This window comes from Aedes albopictus, chromosome 2 (assembly GCF_035046485.1).
Source record: "Aedes albopictus strain Foshan chromosome 2, AalbF5, whole genome shotgun sequence".
Taxonomy (NCBI): Eukaryota; Metazoa; Arthropoda; class Insecta; order Diptera; family Culicidae; genus Aedes; species Aedes albopictus.
The window spans coordinates 256,447,659-256,472,853 of NC_085137.1; the positions used below are offsets into that span (position 1 = coordinate 256,447,659).

At 44.2% G+C, this 25,195-nt stretch overlaps 1 protein-coding gene and 1 long non-coding RNA gene across 5 annotated transcripts in view; one reads left to right on the forward strand and one right to left on the reverse strand.

The window, feature by feature from the left end:
- LOC134288018 (uncharacterized) overlaps positions 1-1,112 on the reverse strand; it is a 149,575-nt gene extending 148,463 nt beyond the window's left edge. Inside the window, exon 1 of the long non-coding RNA XR_009997701.1 lies at positions 819-1,112. This is a non-coding gene — a long non-coding RNA (uncharacterized LOC134288018). The remainder of the gene's footprint in view (positions 1-818) is intronic.
- The window catches only part of LOC115266350 (protein outspread), a 709,621-nt gene that overhangs the window by 346,242 nt on the left and 338,184 nt on the right, over positions 1-25,195 (forward strand). The gene's annotated exons all lie outside the window — the stretch shown is intronic.

Below are 25,195 nucleotides of genomic sequence, written 5' to 3' on the forward strand. Positions count from 1 at the left end.
CTGGTTATCTGGAAAGAAGTATTTCAGACGGCATCGTATGTTACACTGATGGCTCCCTTCTCGAAGGTCGAGCAGGTGCTGGTGTTTATTCTCGTGAGCTAAGGCTGTATCAGTCTTATTCACTTGGTAGACACTGCACCGTTTTTCAGGCCGAAATCTTTGCTCTTATGTGTGGAGTGCAATCAGCACTTCAGCAGCACATAATGGGCAAAGTAATATACTTCTGTTCAGATAGCCAGGCTGCTATTAAAGCACTTGCTTCGGCCAACTCCAGGTCGAAGATAGTTATCGCTTGTCGAACTCAAATCGAGGAGCTGAATTCAGCAAACGCTGTTCACCTTGTATGGGTGCCTGGCCATTCTTCCATCGCTGGAAATGAATTGGCTGATGAGTTAGCTCGCACTGGAGCATCACATGACTTCATTGGCCCTGAGACAGCTATTCCGGTATCCAAGTGTTGGGTAAAGCTTCAGATTGACATCTGGGCTGCCACTCAGCACAAACAATACTGGAATAGTTTGGAGTCATGTCGTCAAACCAAATTGTATAGTGCTGAGCCATCTCTACGGGTGGCGAAGTATCTAACTAATCTGTCTAAGCAGAATTGCAGCATGCTGGTCAAAGCATTGACTGGCCACTGCCGACTCAGCTATCACATGGCGAATATTCAGCAAGCTGATTCATTTGCCTGTGATAGCTGTGAATCCGATTATGGAACTTCGTATCATTTGATATGTAACTGTCCAGTTTTCGCGCAACTGCGTTTCCGAGTATTCGGTAAACACTTATTAAGTGAAACTGACTTCAGAAACCTGAACCTTCAGGATATTCTGTTGTTCTTAACCCGCTGTGGTAAAAAGTTATAGGCTCTCTTTCGCTTTATGCGTTATTACAGTGCCCTTTTCAGGGCGCTGTTTGAACCCATTGTGGTACGCTTGTGCGTTAGTACCCTCTTCCAGGATATTTTTCCTATTTCCCTACCTGTCCCTATCCCCATCCAAATCCTTTTTCCTTCCTTTTCCCTCAGGTAGATGATGAAATAGGCTGTTATTTTGGCGATGGCACAAATGTCCCAAATGGAGGATAACGTGCCTCTGGAGCCGGCCTTCTGATACCTGCATCAGAAGGTTGCTGAGAGCAGGGTCTCCACCTGCCCCGACCCTTGCCGGGACCCCTTTCCTACCGCGGGCTCGGATCCAACCCAGTAGACCAACGCCACGACAGCACCACTACCGGGACTTCCTCTCCGCGGCCACTTAATCGCTGTAAGGGTCGATCTCGACCGCAGGGCACCGGTATGACCTACGAAGCCGACTCCGAACCCCTGGACCACCTCTTGTACTGCATCTGGACTAGGCATTCTCCGAGTCCACGAGCCACCTCCTCTGTAGCTCCCAGACGATATGGGTGATAGCCGTTGAAACGGCGTTTCAGCCAAACTCATCCCTACACATCCTCTGGACCAAGTTGTCCGGGTTTGTGTCCTCCCCGCATGTGGCAAGCATGCGGTCACGCATTGTGTGAAAACGCGGGCACACGAACAAAACGTGTTCCGCCGTTTCCTCTAAACCATTGCACACTGGGCATTCGGGAGAATTCGCATGCCCAAAACGGTGTAGATACTGTCGAAAGCAACCATGACCTGTAAGGACCTGTGTCAGGTGGAATGTAACTTCCCCATGGCGCCTATTAATCCAACTATCTACCCTCGGTATTAACCTATGGGTCCACCTTCCTTTGGTGGAACTGTCCCACGCGCGCTGCCATTTGACCATAGAGGCCATCCTGGCAGTCCTGCGTATGCCTCTTGTGCCGCGCATTTCGAAGCACTCCATGTCCTGACTGATAAGAATGCTGATAGGCACCATACCAGTAATGACGCAGAGAGCGTCGTGTGACACGGTACGGTACGCGCTCGCAATCCTCAGACACATAAGCCTGTAAGTACTTTCCAGCTTCCGTCGGTAGCATTCAGTACTTAGCGCGGTACCCCACGCCGGGCCGCCATACCTAAGTATGGACGTAGCAACACTAGCCAGAAGCTTGCGCTTACTGGCGTACACCGCTGAGCTATTGGACATCATCCGGGACAGTGCCGCAATAGCTGTGGAGGCTCTTTTACAGGCATAATCGACGTGGCTACCGAAAGTAAGCTTATCGTCGATCATCACGCTCAAGTGTTTGACGGAGCGCTTTGACAGGATAGTGCACTCACCTACACTGATCTCCACTTGCTGCTCTGACTTCCGGTTGTTAACAATCGTCACCTCTGTCTTGTGGTGAGCCAGCTCCAGTTTCCTGGACCGCATCCACGCCTCCACAACCTTGTTCGAGTGGTCGGTAGTCAACTTCACCTCCTCGATCGTTTCACCGTAGACTTCGAGCGTAATATCGTCGGCAAATCCAACAATCACCACTCCCACTGGGTACTCTAACCTCAACACCTCGTCGTACATGACATTCCATAACACCGGACCCAGGATGGAACCTTGCGGGACTCCTGAGGTTATGTGAAAGCACTTCCGACCCACCTCCGTGTCGTAGACTAGTACGCGATTCTGAAAGTAACTTTCGAGAATCTTGTACAGGAACTCCGGTATCCCCAGACGCAAGAGTGCATCGGCAATAGCAGCTGGCGCTATTAAACGCATTCCTTACATCCAGAGTCACTACAGCGCAGAAGCGAATTCCCTCCTCTTAGGCTCGAGTGCTTTCTCGGCGGTTTTTGTAACCGACAAGATAGCGTCTACGGTGGACCTCCCCTTCCGGAAGCCGTACTGGTTGCTCGAAAGACCTTTTTCGCCCTCGGTGAACATCAACATTCTATTGAGGATGATCTTTTCGAGCACCTTCCCCGCCGTGTCAATCAAGCATATTATTTGGCAATAGTACCAGGCTCTGCCTCTTCCAAGCTTCTGGGAAAACTCCCTCGTCCAGGCATTTCTGCATAGCAGACCTGAACATCTCGGGAGCCTCTGCAATAGCTGCTTTTAAGGCCAGGTTCGGAACTCCGTCCGGACCTGGGACCTTACCTACGCTAAGGGACTTAGCTATCCCCGCAAGTTCCACATCGGTGACCCTCTCCTCATCGCCAGCTCCAGTCCCCGGCTGTCCTACGAAAGGAGGCCAAGGTTTAGGATCATGACGCGGAAAAAGTCCTCCAATTATCCCCTCCAACACTGCATCACTGCATAGCCATTCTGAATATATCAATGAGAGCCTCTATGGCCTTGAAGCCTATGGCAGGAATACCATCCGGGTTTGGTGCTTTACTTATTTGGGATTACAGACGCTATACAGCATTTTACACTCAGTCACTGTGTATACCAGAACAGACGCTATTTGAGTCATACTTTCGCAGACAGACGCTTAGAACACGCCTTCTCAATCTAGCTGAAATTATTGACGGACCCACGAAAGCAAGAAGTAGGAAGATAGGAGGGCTAGAGCTATGCTCGATATTTCTTCAAGTCATTCGTTTATGGTATTTCGACCTAACAACCTTATGTTCTGTCAACCTTCACATGAGCAATATGAACATCCCATTTCGTTTTCCTGTTGACCAGCCTTCCATATTTTATCAACTCGACAGTATTGATTTCTTCACACGCTTGGTACAATTTGGTGCAACCCATTCAACTTTCACACACCAATCATACTTCCCACCACGACTGCCACGAGTTCCACATTGAACCATCAGTGCTAATCTAAATAACTTCTTAATTACTCTCGAACCGTGGATAATTCAATTTGCCCCACTGACTGACCAGACCGTGCAACGCTCGCTTCGTCTTGTCTTCGTGTCGAGGAAAAATTGACCAAAAAATCTTTAAATCTCCACACACGCACCGAACGAAAAGGAAGCGCGAAAAAGTGGAAATCTCGAGGCTACCGTTTTACGGCTGCTGATGCTGGTCGGTCGGTCGGTCGGTCATGATAGCGGACAAGTCGGTGAAGCGACCGGTCAGAAGAGTAGGTAACTTTTGTTCGTTACATAAAACATGAGTAGGTACAATTTCCAACCGTTGAGTAATCATTCGTGATAAAAAAAACATGTGAATTTGTGGTCCACCAGACCATCTGAAGACCCGTCCGCCGTGGGTCAGTCGGCTTTGGGGACCAATTATGTCCAATTAAGTTGTCGGTGTCCGTCTTCTTCGATCCCTCCATTACTGCTGGCCGACTGGTGGAGTCCGATTTGCGGTGTGCCGGTGCACTTCATCCTATTGACACAAATTTATTAGTTTTTCATATTTGTTTGTGGCCAAGTTGGGTGAAACAAAGCACGCATTTAAATATACGAGCGAGCCCATAAAATTGAAATTCACTTGGCAGCAGACGTGCGTACAATTTAGTCGAACAGTTAGCGTAACGGTAGAATAGAGAGAGCTCGTTCGAAAGTAGGCAGAACTCCGCGGCGGCGGGCCATAAACACATTCACGTATGAGCGCGAGCGAGGGTTTAGGTCTGCCCCGTTTCGTGACACAATGGCCCCCTTTTTCAGCGCCAGAAAATTCGTCACATTGTCTGCGTGAGTTTCCAAAAACTATAAAAATGTGCCAAACCCAAAAATGGGCACATACATACTTGACTGTTTCAAACGTTCTCCCGCGTCTCACACCCGCTGCGCATAAATGCCATAGAGACCTGGGCGGCACGAGGCGGTGGTGCAGACAGGTATTTACCTACCTACGACGGCGACGCGCGAAAAGGGAGGTGGAAAACAGAGTTTCTAATCGTCAGCTACCAACCAACCATTCAACTGGTGGAGGTGAGGCACGCAGAGCACCCAGTTCAATGAATGAAACTACAGCTGATTTCACTCTCATTTTCTGCAATGGTGGGAAAGGGGTGGGGGCACGCGGAAGGGGGAAATCGTGCTGCACAGTTTCTGGGTGTGCGACGACCCGCATGGAGTTAACGATAATTTTATTGTAATCGCCGTTTAATTGAGCGAAAAAGTGAAACAAGCACCGAGAATGTGGGTAAGGAGCACTTATGCAGCAATAAGTCACGGTGGGAGGCAATAGGTGGAGTTTCACGGAATCTGGAAAGTCCTCTGCTTGGAAATTTTGCGTACACACACGCTCGTTGGTAAATGCCAAATGACTAATGTTACAGATGCAAAGCATACAATGCATTAGAAATGAATACCCAATTTATTTAACTCTGCATAGTGTATGATTTTGTCTCAGACATTTTGGACAGATACTGATATGACCCTAACCTGATCGCAGTTTGAAGGAGAAGACATGGCCAATAATGTTTCTTACTTGAAAATATGAGCTCCATCGGGAACGCATTGCGATGATTGTATAAAAAGACACCCTTTGATATAGCAGCGACAAACGATAACTGATGGAATAAAATCCTTTTGGAATCTTGTTTAAAGTTTTACTTGTTTAAACACATAACACTCAACAAGGTGCTGGCGCACTTCCCAGGTGGCCCTTTGTTATTGGAAGACATGTCGAGGGTAAGACTTTGGATCGCCAATCCGGAGACAACCTGAGCAAGTCTCGGGTGACTCAAGAGTTTCATTGGTAGTGGCTTTACTGGCATGGTGTGCCACTTTTTGCCGTTCAGACTGCCAAACTTTTGCCTGAGAGGCCAGTATTGGTTCATCGCATCTGTCTCTGGATGCTTGTAAAACAAAGCTTGCATCACCGATGTCTCACATTCGACGACAGCTTGGAGGGCTCCACCTGAGCGTATGTGACTGTCGCACCACACAATGCAATGGCATTACGTGCTACAGCTTGATGTGCTCATCCTGAGCGATCTTCACATGTCTCGAGTTTTCTGCAATAGAATCGGGCAGATCACCACTGGAATGTTCCTTGTAAGCTGACTCTGGTTCCAAGACGGATGTCGCAGTGCAAAGAGGGTATTCTACTCAGGACAAATCAGAGAGCTCCTCTTGAGCGGACTCTGACTTTCTCGTGCTTGCCGTGTACTCGATGGTACATCCAAAGCAACATTTTGATGACCAATTATAGTCTTATGGCGGTTTTAAAAACCGTCAAAAAAACCTTATACCTTTTATTTTTGTTTGTAGCCCATGGGTTGATGGGTTCGATATGTAGGGTCCTCAGGTGTGGTCTCCGTGGGGCGTCGGAAGGCTTAGCTCCTAGACCCAGCCGATGTAAAAAACAACTGGCGCCAAACGGTGCTAGTTGGCCAGAAAAAAAAGAAGAAGTTCATTGGCTCCATTCCGAAAGACCTAGTCTGCATTCTTGAAGTAAAGTCGGATCCTGCGACGAATGCCGCAGTGTGACCGGGCTGTTCCACCCTGGATGGGTCAATGGGCTTCTTCAGCGCAGGCTCTGGCTGCTTCTCGGCTGCCACTGTCACACTCTCGGTGTACGTCTCCACATGACGTAGCTTCTTGGAACTGGTTCATATTTTATTTATTTGAACTACTTGTAACCCTATGGACATCGAAAAAACTTTGATAGTAACCCTTTCCGCTGATTTATTTTGACTCTACATTCCGTTTCACTGCGTTCCAATAGCAGAACGACATTTGAACCATTATTAAATTATTGAATGATGTGAATATTTGATGGGGTCAAATTTAAAAGTGTTCTGATTAAATGTGGTCAACGGGGGTAGATGGTATTCTGGACGCATCTAGAGCTTCTAGCGACTACATTGCGATTAGTGGTGAATTAATGTCCCTAGTGAAGACTGGCTGGTTGAAATCTCCTAGTCCTAGTCTCCAGACGGGAAATGACGTCAAAACCTAGGCTGCTGGTCTTGGGCCTAAGGCAGCCGATGGGGTGGGCGCTCAAGACCTCTTGTAGATTCCGGGTCTCAGGGCGTTCGAATAACAGGAAAAAAATCGGATATTGTGGGCAGCCTAACTTCAATGGTCGTGTTTAGCAGTATACTTTTAATTGCTAACGAGTGCGTGGTGTAATGTCTCTTTCATAGCGGGCGGCACGTGAAGGGGGCGTTTTAGCACGTGGAGCAGGCGTGGCGGTTCGTGCAGGCGGGGTTAGGTATGACGTAGTTTGCCGGATGCGACGACTTCGGTGTTGGCGAGAATGGCTTCGTCGGATCCTGAAGTTTCCAGCAAGGCCGGTTCTAGGACCGGTTCGGTGAAGATAGGCCGAGCGGCCGAGGAACAATAGTTCCGTATTCGTTACACGCGGCACGTTGGTTAGCAACATAGGTCGATTAGAGGGCGTCCAATCCTGACTCATAGTGCGGTCCTCAACAATGGCCGCCAATGAAGCGTGTGTAGGTCGGGCTACCACACAGATCTCCGAAGGCGGTGGGAGAGTATCCTAGACGAGCCTAGACGGGCAGGAACGAGCCGGGGTGGTCATAGCCCGGGGGACGTGACTTCAACCAAGCCTGGACGTGGCCAGCGGATGCCGTATACCAGGGGTCAAAATGAGCCTCTGAACCGATTCGGTCTCCTGATAACTCAGACGACCAAGTAGCACTTCAGCAATTGTCGGCACGAATCCAAATTGCAGCCACTACGGGTGATCTGCACTCTCGAACTCGGAGCACAATAACGTGTCTTTTGGCGGTCTTGTTCGATGGATAGCCAAAAATCAACTACCCGCCGCTTTGCAATCGCGTCGTCATCCCACTCCAATTTTCCTTTGCTTCTTTTGCTTCCGCCCCCGATATTGACCAACTTCATGCCACTCGATTACACCATCAGACGCAAAGATGGTAAGTCGATATGAAGGAGTTTGAAACGACCGTTTCTAAACTTACACTAATTTTCCTACCAGTCTACATATCCATTTTTGAAAATACATACAATGTTACTTGTTAGTAACAACGTGTATCTCTGTGCCATTCGATAGCACCGCTTTGGATCGGCCGAATAGATTCGTCGGCTCAGACTCAGGATGGAAGCTCGCTTCCAATTCGAGCATAGTCCATCTTTACTGCATGGTTGGCCTGATTTTGTTGCGTGCCGTGCCTCATTCGTACAGGGTGGGCTATCATGCTGCTCCTGGACAGCTTCCAGATGGTCGTTGGATATCTCAGAGATTGCCGGGTTCCCTAGACTAGATGAGTCGTAGAAGTCCTCTGAGATGGAATTCACGTGATTCCGATAATTGAGGCTTCCAAAAACTTGACATTCTCTCGACTGCGGCTCGGTTAGTAACTGAGTGTGAGTAGGTATCACAATGTGATTTGCTGGCGTCACACTGGACAAATTGAAGCACTCTTCCTGAGCGGACTCTGTATTGTTGACGGTCGTTGCAATGTGATGTGACGGTTTCACGTTTGACTTGTCAGAGTGCTCCCTTTGAGCAGGCTTTATTCACTACCTGCTTTGGAAGCTTACCATAGCAAGGCGATCACTTTCGCTGAGATGGTACTTACCAGCCAAGCTCGCAGATAACTGCTCTATCCTCAGCAGCGCTTCGATATGCATCCGGTTGAAGTCCATCTGCAGCACATCCTACTCCTCGAACTCCGATGTCGAGATGTGATTCAAGATCTCCTGGTGAAGGTTGCCGTACTCCTGGTAGTACATGCCTAGCTTCTTCCAGTATACCCGCGGGAGCGATGATCTCATCTACGACGGGTGGTGGTGGTTCATCTCCGCCAGGTTTCTGATGATGTACCGGATCTTCTTCGTGATTTGTTCACGGAGTTAGATGAGTAGCTGTGTCTCATGTATGACGGGTTTCTCAAATTCAGGTGTGCAGTGTTTTTTTCTCGGAAGCTTCACCCGCTTCGGGTACAGTTCACTTCGACGGTTGGTGGTTGGTCGACAAGCCCTCTTTTCGGTGTACACGCAAGAATTCACCGACGGTGCCGATATACTTTGAACGACGGAAAGCCTCGACTTGTTGACCAGGGAAACGATTTGTTAGGGCCGAAATCAGGATCTCAGAAATCGGCGGAAATCTTCTCGTTGATGTCTTTGCTGGCTGCAAAGATGCCACCATTGATGATCGTCATGCTCTGACCGGCAAGATTCCTTGGCCAGCAGGACGCTTGACTGCGACCGAGCGACTCTTCGATACGCTGGTATCCTCACCGGCGGCATGGATGTCACTGTTGAACTCCACGGCTGGTCGCCTCGATGAACAGCAAGACGCATTGATGGTGAACCGAGGATTACAGGGCGGTTCCACTCGACAGGTACGGTATCCGATTCGAAAGATGTAAATGTTGAGGTGCCGCAGTGCCTCAACAGGTAATTCTCGGATTCCTGGCGGGATAGTGTCTCGCAAGACTTCGGTTACCAGGAACTCTCCGTTGATCCGGTTCGAAAGACCAAATGTTGAGGCTCAGTAGTGTCTCAAACAGGTAGCGGTGGACTTCTCCGATATTCCAGGAGGAAAAATGTCTCGCAAGATGCCACGGAACACAGGATTCCGGCTCCAACAAATGTTTGGGGCTCCACAGTTCCTCAAACGGGGATTTTTCATACACAGAGAAAAAACACGGGTTTGTACTTTTCGCGAAGCTCTTTATTACATCCGCTTCGCGTTGCTAGCGGAATTTCAGGAATTTTTTTCTGGTGCATTCTAGAAATTATGGTTTCTGGGGTGTTTCAGGAAGTCTCAGGGGTGTCAAGAGGGCTTCCAGGGTAGTTTCGGGAGTGTTAAAGGGGGGGCTAAGGATGTTACAGCGGGCTCAGGGAGTTACCAGAGGCTCCAAGACTGTTTCCAAAAGTTTTAGTAGATTTCAGAGAATTTTTGGAGCACTTCAGAGGATCTCAGGAGGTTCCATGGTCTCTCAAGGGGCTCTAGTTGGTTTTCATGGATGTTTCAGGCGTATTCCAGAGGGGTTCTGGGAATTTTAGGGGATTCCTAGGATTTCATCCTAGTGCGTTTCAGGGATGTCCAGAAAGTCTCACGGGGGGTAGTTGCATTTTAAGGGCCGCTCTAGAGCATTCAGAACGTTTTAGGAACTTTCAAGGACTTCAGGAGCGGGAAACAAACCCCCACCCACAACATGGTGTAATAAGAAGTTTGGTGGCCCTAACCACACGGCTAGAAGGCTCCACATGTTGGGAATCTTGGTGATGCAAATTAACCTTGGTACAGCAAAGCTCGTAGAGCATCAATTCATGTCTCAAAGTTCTCTAAATTACAGTACGTCCTATAAACAATCTTTAAGTAACTCAGCAGCATTAATAACAATAACGTCATTGTTGCATATTTAAGCCTCTACAATTGGACGATGAGAGCACTTCAGCCAAATGCCACCGAAACCTTGGAATCTTCACCAACAAACAACGATTCATTATGATTCAAAGTTTGGACAAACAAGGTGCCAAAAACACCGTGAGGCCTCAAATACCGTGTTCCTCAAACCATAAAATCTTTCGGCTGTTTGTGATGGAAGTGCAGCACCTACGCGCAGCATACCTACAATGGTCTCCCTCTCTTATTGTGAAGGGGCCGATGGGGGGCACCAGAGCATAAAGCACCCTTCACTGCGATCACTGACTGACTGTTACGCGAGCATATCTCATCTCGCAGGCCTTCACTATGGACTATGTCAACTGGATGGAGGCGATCGGCCGCCGGAGTGTCGTCGTCCGATGATGAAAGGCTTCTTTTTTATAAATTTGCTTGTTATTGTTACCCTGGCAGTCACATCGATGAGAGCCCGCTGGTGGCCATTTTCGGACTTAATACCAGCCAACCAGCATTGGCACATGGTGCGGTGCGGTGGTGTAGTGGCATCTCTCGATCTGCGTTTCCCATGGTGGCATCATATCGCCCGATTTGGTCGATTGTGAATGGGAGGCAATGCCAAAAGCAGAAAACCGTACACATGTTGTAAAGGTCCCAATAATATTTTGAGCCCCGCTCCTCGGTCTGACAGTCTCCCTGCGATGTGGAGTTCATTCCATTCTACAGGAATGAGCAGAAAGCGCGGAGAGACGTTCGGAATCGATGCCAACAGTTAGGCTGTCAAGTGTTAATCAAATTTACGAACTTGGGGTCCCCCGTCAGCGAACATGTGGGAAACGGAGACGTGTGATTGTTGGAGGGAACCTGTTGCTGAATGTTTCGAATGGGTCGTTCCATGATGTGGAACAGCCAATACTGTGGAATAAAATGTAGAATTTGCACAGTCATTATCAGACGTGTAATCCACGCGCTTTTACAAGCATCTTATGGTGTGGATTTGGGTTGTAGTCCAATCCGCTGACCTCTTCCACACATATCTTCGGACGGCTCAGTGTACCATATTCTGGGTAGACGCAGGAATGGAATAAATCTGGAAGTGGATTTTGAGGTCACCGCAGACTGTCCACAAGCATCGCGAACTTCCTCTATTACCGGGCTGGACCGCAGCAGTGGTCACCCATCGGATAGATGTACATTAGGCGCCACTAATTGATTTAATTTATAGCTGGCGGGGCCAGAGAAAGATGTTCGGTTTCCGTCCACTACCTGCAGACACCGGCGGCTGTAAACGCCTCAGAAAGCCCATATCAACCAATTGCTCTACGGCTTAATTACAACCAGATCACTTTCTATTGCGCGCACGCGAAACCTGAATTGGCACGACCCGCCCTGCTGCTGTTGGTTGGTGACTAGTGCACATTGATGGCACTGGAAGTGTTATATTTCACTCGTGCCGGCAGCCAGCCCCGAGAATCTAGTTTACGCAATCTGCTCGGAGCCGTGGTGACATCTTCACAGTCCCTCTCGCGTTGTTCGTTACACGGGGATGGGTTTATCTTAAAGACATTTCCCCCGGTTTTCAGGCCGAGCCATTAGAAGCGGAGAGAAACTGTGTCACTACGGTCGGCCGTGCATTGATTTCCAATTACCGATGCAAATGTATGTCTTCATTTCCTTATAGGGTCTCTGCAGAGTATGCAGATGTTGAATGGATGTTTTAGACACGTTCGACATGCAAATCAACTCCGGCAGATGCATCATATTTACTGTAATTGGAGGTGATTCGTTATGCTTCGTGTTGCGACATTGTATCAATTTCTTGAGGTATGAATTTATGTATGATTGTCAGAGCCGTAGCGTGGTCCCACGGCGCCCTTGGCAAGCATCCAGATTGGCGCCCCACGACAATTAGACATTATTATTTTGCTAAATTTGTTTATTCAAAGTTATGTGTACGTTTTCGAAGTTTTCAAAGAGTACGAACAGATTTTGCATTTCAAGAATCATACTTAGACCAGCACAATAGTTAGAAATGACATTTCAAATTCTTAAAATGTATGATGCATTTCTAAAGGAAATCTTAGTTTTTTTTTATTTTATTTTTAAAAATACTGAATTGAATTGGCTTCTTTAGCGGTGTTGAGATAATTCCATATTCAAAATGTGCATGCAAAACTGAGCCGAAATCCAAAGTTTTGGTGCCCGGGAACCTATCCAGCTTTTTACGCTGTTGTGAGGGGTGATTCATTTTTGACAAATCTTGCCGACAGCCCTTGCAGCATCACAGTTGCCGAAAATTTCAGTTCACTGCTTCACATTTGTCAAAAATTTGCACCGGATGTTACCATTGTTACCAGCACAACAAACACAATGCTGCGTTCGTATAAATGGTTGCAGGATTGGAGAAACTGCCTGAAGATTCCCGGAAGAGATTTGTTGGGGAAATCCCCGGGGATCTCGTAGAGTAGACCCCGGAAAAAATGCAAGAGGTTTTAACTGCTCTTCATGGAGATTTCTTTGGGAGCTCAGGGAGTTACTTATTGGGATTCCTACAGAGATGCTAAATTATTGCAGGATTTCTTGTTTCATAAAAAGTGGGAAACGGGGAAACATTGTCAGCGGGTTCTCGGAAAGACCTACTTCAGAATTCCCCAAAAGAAACTGCTGGAAGTTTCTAGGAAGGAAATGGTGAATGCAGTGAGAATTTAAAATTCCTTCAGGAGTTCGCTTTGGAGATTCCTCCAGGAATTATCTCCGGAGACTCCTTCATAAATTGCCACCGAGGATTGCTCTGGGAATTTCCTTCGAGGATCGCTCCAGGAATTCCAATCGAGACGCCAAGAATTCCCACTGATTATTGCACCAGGTAGACTAACCGGGGATTGCTACAGAAAACTCCACCGGAATCCCACGACGGGACTTCCTTGTGCAATCAGCAGTGGGCATTCTTGAAGTAATCTTATACGGACACCAACACAACCCACAACCCGGTGAAGAGGAGCTTCACATGGAAACTGAAGGAAAATCCAGGTTTTGTAAGGGAACCTGGTCAAACGGGAAGCGAGGGTGTTCCAGATTCGCAAAGTGATTCCGGCGGACATATCGTCCGAAAACTCCGAGGAAGAAATGAAGGTGCTCCGAGTCCGCATAGTAGAACTCCGGTTGGTTAAGCCACTCCACGAGGGCCAAAGGTGGGCCACGAGTAGGACATAGTTAGGGCTGTACGGACGATAAGCACAGGCATCTCGTAATAAAAACCGTCAATCGCAATCCATTGTTTTCCCTCCTCTTGTGAAACCTCGGCGGGAAGAATAAACGCTGAGTGTGCTGGAGCTGGTAGACCTTGGGAATGCGCGGACGTAACAAAGGATAGTTACATTTCCTCGGTGTCTACAGTTAAAGGTGGTGGGCAGCGATCACAAGTCTAAAAAGAAATAATTTTAAGTTCATAACAAATGTTACCAATGTTATTACTAGTTATTATGGTGAAAATTTTTGACATTTCGGGAGCAATGAACTGAAATTTTCGACTACTGTGTTGCTGCATGGGCTGTCGGCAAGATTTGTCAAAAAAGAATCACCCCTCATCAAGCGTAAAAAGCTGGATTTAAAAATCACTTTGAAGTTTGTATGGGAGCGATTTGTCGAATCACCCCTCGTCGCATTTTGTACTGGGCGGAGCTGTCAAGCAGTTCACGGTGTGTCTGGTGGACAACATTAATTTTAAAAAAATCGGTATCGCTAAGACACCCACCAAACGAAAGCTAAGGGTCCCCCTTTCATGTGAGACTTAAAGGAGAAAGTTCTATCTGCGGGTCTAGAACAATTTTTTTTTTGAAAAAAGTTTTATATTTTTTCATTTTTTTCGAAGAACACATTTATGACAAAACACTGTTTTTCCATTGCAAGCATGATTTTCCGACGATATATTTTTATATTATGTTTATTATTCTTCACATAAAAGCACAATAGTACCATGTGAATGGGAAATCCAGGCGATGACAGTTTTGTGTTTATGGACAGTGTGGTGAAAGTACTAGAACATTGAGTATAAAATCGAGTGATATGCAGTTCCTTTGATTTCCAATCTAGATTCCAATAATGTGTTTGCATCCTATGACAGATGCATATACGTCTTTAGGGTCTCGTATTTGACTGGCACCAGCAGGTCACCAATCGACCACCTTTACAGCATATACCGTCATTTGGTTCTTCAGATTTGTGCTCTTGAAATTTCGGGGTGTGACTTCGTCATATATGCTCCTAAAACAGCTTCTCAACTTCAATGCGCGTCTGGTACTCAAGACACATGTTTTCTTTCGTCTTCTTCTTCTTCTTCTTCTTCTTCTTCTTCTTCTTCTTCTTCTTCTTCTTCTTCTTCTTCTTGGCGAAACGTCCCTACAGGGACAACGCATGCTTCTTAGCTTGTTCTATGAGCACTGTAGGAGATGTAATAAGAATAAATGAAATTGTTTGATTTGTTTGAAATTTTCTTATTTTATCTCCTACAAGCACTTTCACAGTTTTTAACTAAAAACTTCTTTTGCCAATTACTTTTGTGTGACTTGCTCGAAAATACTACATGCTCATTTAAGTCAAGGAAATTTCCTTCACGAAAAGGCCCTGGACTGACCGGGAATCGAACCCGTCATCCTCAGCATGGTTGTGCTGGGTACTCACGCCTTTGCAGATGTGGCTTTATGGACACTTTTCGTTATCAAAAACAAATCATCGGTGAACAAAATCGGTTTACTGTTCAGGTCACTCGTTGACGCCGGTTTCTATCTGGATGGTAGTTCATGAATATTTGAGAGCTTCATCTGATCTGCCTGATCTCTGGGTTTAACCCGCAAATATTCAGCAACCGCAGCAACTTTTTGAGAAGTCTGAATGATGTTCAACCTGTTTCAATGTACTTCAGCTTCAGTGCAAACAAGCTGCTTGCCTTTGATCATTTTCTTGTAGCATCTAGAACACAACCGCAACGAGAAATTTCTTTCTGCGTCATCGGTAGTAGCGCTAGATCTGCCACGTTTGCCCATTATGAGAAGTAGTAGTTCTTGCAGAACTACATATTTCACAAATAAGGGCCGCAACTCCATGTAGAAGGTTTCAAATAATATGTAAGCTCATAGAGAGTAAATCTAATGGGTATATTCGCCACCATTGAATGGGATAAATTTAAAAGAGCAAGTCCGAACTTTTTTGTGGGGTAGTACTAACTGCTATCTCTGATATCTTTCAGAAAAAAAGTTTTCATAATATCAACAACCTGCAAGTAGAAACAAGAACAAGTTATGACATTTTCAATCCGTTATGATTAATATGTATGTGCTCAGACATATGTACTTTAATGTAAAACATGTATATATGTCAATAAAGCTGTAGAAATGAATGAAAAGTTGCTAACTCGTCTATTATGCCATGATGCTAGCAGAAGATGTGGAGCGGACCTGGTGTGATGGTTAGAACACTTGACTATCACGCCGAGGACCTGGGATCGAGTCCCACTCCCGACAAACTCGCAAAATGTGAGTTCTTCCTTCGGAAGGGAAGTGAAGCGTGGGTCCCGAGATGAACTAGCCAAGGGCTAAAAATCTCGTTAATACAGATTAAAAAAATAGCAAAAAAAAAAACAAACTATTGATAACCGACAGATTAGCACATTGTTCTTACTACATATACCGTTAGACATGTAGCATTAATTATTCTGTCAGTTGAGTAAGGCTACCTGTTCACAAAGGTATACTGTTACCAATATTTTTTACTGAACAAATCTAAAACAGTAAACATCAACTGCTTTCGATGATAATTGTGGCGAAAAAACATTTCTTCAAACACAAAACGTACTCTTTGGTTTGGTTTTCCTCGTCACTTAGGGGGTTCTTGTCGTAGTTGTTTCTTTAAAAGTAAGGAGCTATACCTAACTGCAATAACTGCAGGAGCTATACCTAACTGCAATTAACTAAAAATGTTTAAGTCTTAGGTACCATAAAGGTGCACAAATTGAACAAATACCGGCATGTGATAATTCTAACCGAACCACGGCATACAAGGATATAAGACATATCATCACATTGATAAAATTGATGTGGAGTTCTAGATCGTTTTATTCATGCTTTTGAACGATTTAAATTGCATCATCAAGAAACTTTAAGTTTTCCGAAATGGATTACCTTCCAAATGTTGTGCCCCGTTATCCGAGCTACTTTGATGTATGTTCAATTTTTGTTGACATTACTCGGCCTACTTTGATCGTTAAACTCTTAAATCATAAGACACTGTCAATAAAAAATAAGAAAATTGCAGCCGCAATAACTACTTCCACATGTATAAAAGGCGAAGTTTATTTGTATACGTGTATGCCCAGATACTGCTGAAATTCTATTCAACTGCCTTAAATATTTTTTTTTTGCACTTTATGTTTAAGCAATATTTTGTAAGGAAAATTTTTAATTTTTGATTTGACCCGTTTACTCTTTTAAAAGGACACGTTACTAATGGGCGACCTCATACAAGCCCATTTGGCTACACTCAAGGTTGAAAAAAGAAAAAACACAAGCCTCAATGATAATAATATTTGAAAAAAAAATTGTTCTAGACCTGCCGATAGAACTTTCTTCTTTTAGGCTCAAATGAAAGAGGGGACCTACAGCTTTCGTTTGGTGGGTGTTTTAGCGATACCGATTTTTTTTAAATAATTTTGTTCTACCAGACACACCGTGAGTTGGCCAGCTGTCAAAAGGTGATTTCGAAAAATCTCTTCGAACGCGATTTTAGGTACCAAAATGAAGTTCTAAAAATCTGAAAAAAATCATGGTGGTTCAGAAAAAGGTGCTCTTTTGTATAAAATCAAAAAATCAATACATTTTTCTTAATTTAAAAACCCAATTTCAGGAGCATTCAGAAATCCTCAAACGTTATTACTATTTTTTGGCTATAGCTTCAACTGGTTTTACCAGAATTTCCTAATAACTTCACCACAAGTTTCTTCTGAAGTTCAATATTTCTTAGAAAATTTTCAGAAATCATTAGACAAAAATGAATATGAAGTATGTAATACCAGGAGAAATTCCTGAAGGATGAGTTTTTGTTGAAATCTCTGGAAGAATTTTTGCTGGATTCATTGAATGAAATTATGAAAGAGATTGCGGAGGAATTCCTGCATTTATCCGCATGAATAAATGATTAAAATTTTCAAGAAATTTAAGTAAGCATTCTAAATGGAATTTAAGGAGTATTTTTTTGCAGGAATTCATGGAGCAATTCGTAAAGAAATGCCTGATATGCTAATGCCCGTAATAGTTTGTAGAGGACCATTAGAAGAGTTAAAAAAACTTGGCAGAATATTTGAAGGAATCTCTGAAAAAGTTTCTTAAGGAATTTTTGGAGGAATTTCTGAAGAAATCTATGAATGGCATTCAGAAGAAAGCTTTGGAGAAATTTTGGATGAAGTCAATTGCAGATTTTCTAACGGAAAACCTGTAGAAATTTCTGAATTATTCCAAATTTATAATTTTATGGAGGAATTTATGAAGACATTCATGAAAAGTTTTCTAGTGAAATTCTAGCAGAAATTTATGGATCAATCCCTAGTAAGCATGATACAGTTTCATATAAGATTTTATTTCAAAAATTCCTAGAAGAATTTCTGAAATAATTCATTCTCAGAGGGACTTCTGAAGGAATCCCTGAAGTGATTTCTAATGGAATCTCTACAGAATTTTTCATAGGAATCCATGGAGGAATTACTAAAGAAATCTATTGAAGGGTTATTTAGTAATCCTTATACACATTTTTTGCAGGAATCCATTGAAGGAAATTATTAAATATCCATGTATAAATGTCGAGAGGAATCCTTTGACTGATTCCTGAATAAATCCCTAGATAACTTCCTGAAAACCTCCCTGAAGGCATTTCTAAAGAGATTCTTCGATAATTTTCAGTAAGAATCTCCAGAAGAATTCTTTATTTGCTTTTTGCCTTTCTCGTACACTAAGTGTACTGGAAAGGCTATATGTTCACTCCAAAACTGACTTTTTGATAGAAGCCCCGGAGGGTCGAGTCATATATACCAATCAACTCAGCTCGACGAATTGAGGTGATGTCTGTGTGTGTGTATGTGTGTGTGTGTGTATGTGTGTGCGTGTGTGTGTGTGTATGTGTGAGTGTGTACAAAAAAACTCACATCACTTTTTGGCAGTAAACCTCAACCGATTTCAATGACCGACGGTTCATTCGACGCGGAATCTGGTCCCATTGTTTCCTATTGAAAATGGTTCGGATCGGTCCAGCCGTTTCGGAGATATGGCCATTTAGGTGTTCCGGAATGGTACCCCAAGAAGGGACCAGATATGAAAATGCATCAAACCCATGCATGCGGCACATCAAATCACGGCATTTTTGATTACCTGATGAGCGGTAAGCAGGAAAATAGTCTCAGACCATATCTGAACCGGTAATGTTCCGGAACCGGTACCGGGTGTCCCGCCGGAAGTGGCCAAATATACAAGTGAACCAAACCCATGCATGCGACACATCAAAGTACGGCATTTTCGATAACCTGATGAGTGGTAAGCAGGAAAATAGTCTCAGACCTATCTGAACCGGTAGTGTTCTGGAACCGGTTCTAGGCGTCCCACTGGAAGTGGCCAAAAATACAATTGAACCAAGCGCATGCATGCGACACATCAAACCACGGCATTTTAGATAACCTGATGAGCGGTAAGCAGGAAAATTGTGGGCTTCGTGGCCGTGCGGCTAGCGGCGTCAGTCGTCTAGGCGTTTCGTAAGCCTCGGAGTGCGGGTTCGATTCCCGCTCCAGTCGGGGAAAACTTTTCGTCGAACGGAAAATTCTCCATTGGGCCACTGGGTGTTATGTGTGTTGTCCGTTGTCTCGTGTATGTAATGTTCAGTCTGTGCAGCCTCTGGCTGAAGACGGTGTAGTGTCTTTTAAAATAGTTTCAAACCATATTTGAACCGGTAGTGTTCCGGAACCGGTTCTAGGCGTTCCGCTGGAAGTGGCCAAATATACAATTGAACCAAACCCATGCATGCGACACATCAAACCACGGCATTTTCGATGACCTGATGGACAATGAGCAGGAAAATCATCTCAGACCATATCTGAACCAGTAGTGTTCCGGAACCGGTTCCGGGGTTCCCGCAGAAGTGGCCAAATCTGAAAGAAAAACACATACCCGTACATGCGTCACATCAAATAGCGGCTTTTTGGATAACCTAATGAACAGCCAGCAATTGTTTCGGAATCGGTTTTGAGTGGCCGGAAGAGGCCAAATGTAAAAGTAAATCAAATCCAGGCATGTGACACATCAAACCGTGACTTTTGCGATAACCTGATGAACAGTTAGCAAAAAAATAGCCTTAGATCACACTAGAGACAACTGGTAGTATTCCGGAATTGGTTCCGAGAGTCCCGTCAAAATTGTCAAACCCTGCATGTGACACCTTCAATTTGCAGCGTTTTTGGTTAACCGATGAACAGTTAACAAGACAATAGTGTCAGACCATATTTGGTTCAGCCGGCAGTTATTGGGAATTAGATCCGGGTAGTAAAATGTAAAATTTAACCAAACCCATGGATGCGGTACATCAAACCACGACTTATCGACAACCTGATGGAAAAATAGGGTCAGACCAAATTAGATTCCCGGTAGTGTTGCGGGTTCGGCTGTGGCTTCGAAAAAGGTTAAAAGTAAAAGTGAAACAAACCCTTACATTAAGGTGGCCCACACTTATATGATCAACAAAAATTTCGAAAAATGACAAGTCTTACCTCCTCAATCAGATGTTTTGGACTCCCAGAAGCTACATTCAAATTTTGAGCGAAATCAATGAAGCCTAAGGGGGCGCTCAAAACGCTTGAAGTTTGTATGGGAAAACTTGGCCAAATGTATGCAGAAATTTTATGTTTTCGAGTTTTGCCGCTTGGTGGCGCTGTAAGCGTTCAATAATCAAACCATTTGATATTATTGTAGGTGACCATATGCCAAAGAACTTTGTCCAAGACCGCAAAGTTTTAAAACGTCTGTGAAAAAAGTTATACCCTAGGTAAAGTGAGGATAAACTTTATTGTTGTTTTTCCAATACATGTAAAAGAATAATATCAATAATGAAATCTCTATATTTGCTTCACGTTGCCTAGGGTATAACTTTTTTCACAGCCATCGGATCACTACGCGGCCTTCGACAAAGTTCTTTGGCATATAGTCACCTACAATAATACAAAAGGGTTTATTTATTGAACGCTTACAGCGCCACCTAGCGGCAAAATTAGAAAACATAAAATTTCTGCATACATTTTGCCAAGTTTTCCCATACAAACTTCAAGCGTTTTGAGCGCCCCCTTAAGCTCAACCGATATTGCTCAAATTTTGAACGTAGCTTCTGGGAGACCAAAATAACTGATTTAGGAGGTAAGACTTGTCATTTTTCGAAATTTTTGTTGATCATATAAGTGTGGGCCACCCTACCATACATGCGATATATCAAATCGCGGTGATTGGGTAATGGTGAAGAATTACCAATAAAATAATCTCAGACCATAATTGGGACAACCGGTAGTGTCATGGAATCAGATCCGGGTATCCCACCGGAAATTGCCAAATATAAAAATGAACCAAACCCACACACATCAGATCGCAGATTTTTTGATAATCCAATAAACGATTAACAAGAAAATAACCTCAGATCACATAAGACTAGCTGTTGTGTAGCAGAACAAATGTTCATGTGAAAAATCAAATCGTGGCCTTGTTTAATGGCCTGATAAACGTTAGGCATGAACAACAGTGACGAATAGGTCTAAGTTCTCATATATGAAAGAGAATAAAATATAGACAAAACTAAAGCGATCTCATCAAATCGCACCATTTCAGATTCCTAAGGTGTAAATTTATAGCAGGATGGGTCAACGTTGAATGGAAAAATAAGTATTTGATCGTGTCAACCCTGAACAGAAAATGGCGGCTGTTTAAAGGAATTTTGAGCTCTAAAACTATGTAAAATAAGTGTATTTGGTATGGGAAATATGTTCGGAGTCCACCAGAGTATCCAAGATAGCGATCCAAAATCCAAGATAATGGCCCAGTATTCAAGTTAGCGCCTTTTTTTTAGAATTTTGAATTCTTGCATTATGGGCATATGTTGTATGGAAACATGTCCAGAATTCAAAATTTGTAATCAGAAAACCTAAGCTGTGCGCTGTTTCACAAGGTCTGCAATATGACTATAATTTGAATGGGGAAGAATTCCGGTCTTCGTCCAGAACTGGTACCAAAAAATCATAAACGACATGCCAAAATTCAATACGGCGATTATTTTATGTAATTTTAGGTACAGAGTCCCAACATCCAAGATAGTATCTCAATGTTCAAGATGGCGGTTAGTTAAGTTGGGGTAGATATCCGGAGTCAAAAAATGACGACCGGAAAATCTAAAATGACGTTCCAAAATTTTGCGGCTTCATGACACTTGTTTGGTTTGAATTTTGGATCGTTGTCTTAAATTTTCTGAATATTGGATGTTATGCTAATATAAAATGTATCCATATTGAGTTGATTTAGCAAGCAGTTTTCATTCTGTATTTACGTCAATGTCATCAACATGTCGCTTGAGTTTTGTTGAAAGGATATTTAAAAGCACGAGAAAGGCACCATCACCGCTAGGTGGATTAATTCGGGTTTTTTAAATAATTTTTAATATAAGATTTTGAGAGAATTGCTGGAGAAATTCTTTGAAATGTTTTTAAAGAAATTTCTTGAGAAAATTCTGAAATAGTTTTTGAAAGATTTGCTTAATGAAGCCCAGCAAAAAATCCGAAGAAATACCTGGTGAAATTTATGAAGAAATTCCCGAAATATTTTATTTGTTTGATGGGAATGAACAGCGTCGTCTGAATATTTTTCATTTAAAATACTTGTTAAAAACACTCTAAAATATGTCAATAAATAAGTTTCCAGTAATTTTCAGAGAAAAACTTTCACTAGAATTTTGAAAACTTATTGATTTTGCTTGCTCGTTAAAAAACAACTAAAATAACTTCCAAAGTAAAAAAACAAGCTAAATTCCCAGGTAACATCATGATAAATAATCTAGCGAACGAATTTTTGAGAATAACGTAATGTAAAAAACACTCGATCAATCTTAGATATTTTGAAGTCTTGGTAACATACAAGAAAACAATAGCATCATAATATTCCTTCTAGCCTTTTACCTTTTCGGCGCCCCTTAGAGGCTGGCGCCCTTGGCGGGGGCCAACCTGGCCAACCCCACGCTACGGCTCTGATGATTGTACGAGGAACACTCCTACGATTTGATACAATAAATTTGTTCGTTCACTAACTCATTTACTCATGCATCCTGAGCACCCCTGGGAATACAAATAAAGGGTTAACGTTAAAAACCTCCATCCAGGGCGGCTGCTCGCTTTGGCCTTGACTTGGGCCCAGGTCAGTTTCTTATCGACTTCCTTGATATCCTTGTTGAGGTTTCGTCGCCATGAGCCGCCCATGGGTCGGCCTCTGTGGCGATGTCCTGCTGGATTTCCATTAACGTTCTTTTGATATCGGTTTCTGATCTCATCATCGATGGAGCTCAGTACTCGAGGTCCAATTGGGAGACCACCACCAGCCAACACAAAGCCTTATATGATGTTGAATAGAATGCTGAAGTGGAGGCCATATGCGTACCTGCTTCCATTTAACCGCGTGTAAAGTGTGCGTATATCGCCTCCACTTTTGCATCCTATTCATCATCATATGCGATGGTGTGTTGACTGGGCAGGTACGAATCATAACCGAACACCGGTTGATGAAAAGCTGTTGCTTCAATGCGATTTCTGCTGACACGCACTACGTTTCAGTACCGTACAACAGATTGAAAATTCGAATTTTGGTGCGTTGATCTGATCTGATCGAATCTCTATAACAATATCGTAAACTCGCAAACGTAGGTAGCTCTAGCCTTCTTGATCCGTGCTTCTCTGTCGATCTGACGCGATCTGGCTTCCAAGATATTGAAAGTTTTCGACCTTCTCCACTACTTGCCCAGCTACTGTAAAGTTGAAGAGGTTATCCGTGTTGACATCCTACGATTTGGTCTTGATGACGTTGATTGTTAGACTCGCCGTACAGGAGCGTTCAGCCAAGTCGTTGAGCTTACTCCTGCATGTCAAAGCGCCACCGTTGGGCTAGTAAAGGAACATCATCGGCCAAATCGAAGTCGTTCAGATGCTCCAAAGTGATGGGCTGCCAAAGAAGCCTACGATTCGGTGCACGGTCAATCGGTCCCACCATGGTCTCGTCGAGAAACAGTAGCGGTGATAGTATACATTCTTGCCTCACACCAGCACCTACCCGGATGGGGTCGGACGAAGCTCCGTTATGCATGTAAAACCTCGTACTGCGCTTCGATGAGATTGACTATTTTATCCGGAACTTCTTTGCGTCTCAGGGCGTTCCGCAGATTTTCGTTTTTTTTAGACGATCGAAAGCGTTTCGTAGTCAATGAATACCACGGAATGTGTTAACCTGCTCCAGGTTAACATTGAAAAGAATACACAGTAACATGATGGCACATCAGTTGTCGTACACAGTCAGGTCCTCCTTCTTGGGAACCTTCACTAAGACGCCCTGCATCCTCTCTGCCGGAAAAATCGAGGTGTCCCAGATATTGCTGAATAGTTGATGCATTATTTGCGCGGACGACATGGGGTCAGCTTTGAGCATCTCTGCCGATATGCGATCGACTTCAGGGGGCTTTTTAGAACTTCATGCTTCGGATGGTTGTTTCAATCTTTTGCAGTGATGGTGCCTCAGACTTGACGCAGATGATGCGCCGTACCCAAGGCGGTTCGTGGTGAAATTTGAAGAAGTTGGTCGAGGTGCTCAAACTTTAGCTGGTCAGTTGGGTCGGTGAGTTTCACTGGTATACTCGGATTCGTCCAGCTCCAGTCAGGCGTCGTGGAATATCGTAGAAGAGGCGGATATCGCCAATTGTGGCGGCTTTTTCCCCTTCTTGCGCCAGGGAGTCCATCTACGCTCGCTTGTCTCGTCTGCGGTACCGTTTGACTTCCTTTGCTAGAACCGAATATCGTTAACGGGACTCGTATTTAGATGCTTTGATTATTGCTCGCTATAAATATCGCGGTTGTTGCTTTTCTGCACTACCGCTAGGTTTCATCAGAGATCCATTCTTTTCACTGAGTGCGCAGCTTACCCAGGTTATTTTCGCTGATTTCAATAAAGGCATTCTTAATGTGACTTTCTGGAACATCCATTGCTCGGGTTCCATCGATACCTTTGCAGCTGAATCTTCTAGTCAACGTTTGTTGAATAGTCGTCCGAATCTTTTCTCCTGCCTTGGATCCGAGCAATGTGTAGCCAGACCTCGTCGATTAGAAAATGATGATATTGCGAATTCCGGATAGCAAGAAGGTTCCGTCTCCATTTTGGGCTGATTCAGATATGGTAGATTTGGTTTTCAATATGTCCATCACGAGAGACCCACGTGATTCCATGTACTGAACGATGGAGAAAAACCGAGCCCCCCAATCACTAGGTTGTTGTTGCCACAAAACTCTGCAAAACTCTTCTCCAAGATGTGAGACTAGATCGCTCATGGTCCGTGTTGTCGGAACCGATCTTCATGTTTCAGATCCTGATGTCTTGTGGAACTTCATCCACGATGGCATCCAGGTCACTGTAGGAATTCTCATTGTCTTGTAGCTCGGCAGAATCGGTCAGTGATGGCTTGAAGGAGTTTCAGGAGGGGATGGGTTTCAGAGGCGTTTTCGGGGGTTTTGGAGGGTCTTAGATCAGAATTGTCATTCAAATAACTAGCTGGGCAGGAAACACGAAAAACCCTGCAAAATTCCGAAAGACTAAAACATTATTGAATGTCGGGTCAAACTCGGGTCAATTTTTATCGTATGTTGGGTCATTGTTGGATCAACATCGAACAACTGTTGGTGGTTAAAATAAAAACAGGTGAATGATAGGTTGATGTCGGGTTTGACGTCATCAACGGTTGCCAAGATGGTT